We start from the raw sequence: 2,646 nt of genomic DNA, 5'->3' as shown, positions 1-2,646 counted from the left end.
AAAAAAAAAAAAAGATAACTGCATTTCTAATGTGTAGAAAGCGTGCTGAGATTTGTAGAGATTTTCCCCTCCAGCTTTGCAGCAATGTAGAATTCAGCCAGAAGTGTTGGCTTAAAAGGTTTGCCATATCATACAGGAGTCAGGAACCTTGTCCTGGGCTGATAATATGGATATGCCTTCAAAGGGAACTAGAAATTCAGAGAAGATTTCACTGGAGCTGAGTATATCAGAGTAAATCATGAGATCATAGAATGGCTTGGGTTGGAAGATCATTTAGTTCCAACCCTCTGCCATGGGTAGAGCTGCCAACCAGTAGATTGGACTGCCCAGGAACCCACCCAGAGTGGCCTTGAATACCTGCAGGAATGGGTCATGAAGAGCCCCTCTGGGCAGTCTGTTCCAGTGCCTCACCACTGAGAAAGAACACCTTCAACTATGAAGTGATGGGAGTATGATTCAGAGTCCTGAGAGACGGCTCAGATAGGACAATCTGGGAAAGCCTGGCACTGTGACCAAGCTGCCTGGAATGTAGCTTCATTGAGTCATGGCTCAGAAATGTCTTTTGTGTGTGTGTGTGCATAGAAGAATATGCACAAGGTGTCCATCCTGGCCCTGACTCTGCAAAATGCTCAGTCATGTGCTGAAACCCATGGAGCATCCTGAAGGGAAACGGCACTGCTTCCTTCCTTGAGGATAAAATGCTTTCGGTATTAGGGCTCTTGGTGATTTACTCTCACACGTTTGTTGTGTGGCAATTTAAAGTCTCTGTCTACGAACCAGAAGATTACACAATGAAAAAAAAAGGGAGAGAGACAGAATTGTTTTCAAGTTTGTCCTGGATGCAGGCAAGCACGAGGAGACAGCAATTTGTGAAGACTGTTTAAGCAGCTGGAAAAAATGCCATTTATCAGGGAATTACGATAGTCTCGTCTAGACAAGGCCAGTGCCTGAATCAGCTTCCAAATCCTGACAAATCTGTGTGCCGCAACTTGGAAACAAAATACAGATTTTCACAGAGATTTCTGTTGCGTTAATAAATGTCTGCTCCCATGCAGATGCACACGCAGAGGAAAAAATTGCATTTGGCTTACCTTGCTGTGGTTTGTGAGGTTGCTGTCAGTCACTCAGACCACAAACATGGCAGGATGTTTGCAAGTGCTCGACTTGGGACCTCTTAGAAGGGACTTCTGAGTGCCGTCTGGTCCAACTCCCCTGCAGTGAACAGGGACAGCACAGTTAGACCAGGTTGCCCAGGGCCTGATCCAGCCTCACCCTGAAAGTCTCCTGAGATGGGGCATCAACCACATCTCTCGGCAACCTGTCCCAGTCTCACCACCCTCACTGTAAGATTTTTTTCCTTATATCTAACCTAAATCTACCCTCCCTGAGCTTGAAGCTATTTTCCCTTGTTCTGTCACCACAGACTCTGCTAAAGAATCTGTCCCTTTCTTTCCTGTAGCTCCCCTTTAGATATTGACAGGCCGCTATCAGGGCACCTTGCAGCCTTCTCCAGTCTGAACAGCCCCAGCTCTCTCAGCCTGTCCTCGTAGGAGAGGTGTTCCATTCCATGGATCGTTTTTGTGGCCCTCCTCTGGACGTTCTCCAACAGTTCTACGTCTCTCCTGTAGAAATCTCTCTCTTCTCTACACTAAATAGCCCTTCCCATTTGCTTCTGAACATAATGCAACCATCTGTTTATTATCTCAGAAAAAATTCGGCGTGTTTTTATAGGTGCAATAAAACACAATTTCATTGTCTGCGAGGGGTTTGTGGCTCTTATTTTTAACCATGGTTCTGTGCTGAGAAGACTTGGAGGCATCAGCCCCACATTCGCCGTTGCTGTCAGCTTCCCTCAGACTGTCGTGACCTGTTTCATTAAAGCTGTTCCCCCTCCACTCTCCCCGAGCGTTGTGTTTAACGACAGACTTTCACTGCTGGCATTGGTTTTCATTATTGGTCTTTGCACTTCCAGCATCTGGGAGCAGCACACGCAGCATATGTTCATATAATTTATTTACATTTAGGGAAAGCGTGGTGTAGATTGTACCACGTTAAGTTCCCCTTTGGATGACTGTTTCCTTGACGTGTTAGCACAGTGTTTTCGGAGCATTAGTGCTTCCTGTAGTAAGGACTTGATTCACTGTTGTGTCCTAATACAAATACCCCAATGCCCATCTTGTGGTCTTTTTAGTTTCAAACACGGGCTGTGATGCTGTGTGATGTGCCATGTTTCTTTTCTGTTTCTTTCCCTGAACATCTTTCTTTATCTTTGCCTTTTGGATCGTGTGTGTGGATGGAGACCGAGGTCAGTGCTCTTCACAATAAAATTGGATGGCATAATTATTGTTCCAGCTCGGTTCAAAGCTTGAATGTTTCCATATTAATGTCTGTCATTCTCTTATTTTGAATGACAGTACTTCTGACTGGGAGCTGCCAAGAATAATTTAAGCATTAAAGATGCATGAGTTAAAAAAAAAAAAAAAGTATTTTTTAAGCCACTCCATTTGAATGTCTTAGAAATATGTGTTCATATCACATCAAAACTGCCAGCAATGGGAGGGTTTTCCTTTGCAGAAAGGAGGCCTTGTAAATAGTTGTATTCATTAGAGTTAAAATTAGGTTTCTGTGGTGTTGACTTGCAGCCAG

This window comes from Meleagris gallopavo, chromosome 8 (genome assembly GCF_000146605.3).
Source record: "Meleagris gallopavo isolate NT-WF06-2002-E0010 breed Aviagen turkey brand Nicholas breeding stock chromosome 8, Turkey_5.1, whole genome shotgun sequence".
NCBI classification, from domain to species: Eukaryota; Metazoa; Chordata; class Aves; order Galliformes; family Phasianidae; genus Meleagris; species Meleagris gallopavo.
The sequence above is the reverse complement of the archived record's forward strand: the minus strand, read 5'-3'. Positions refer to the sequence as shown.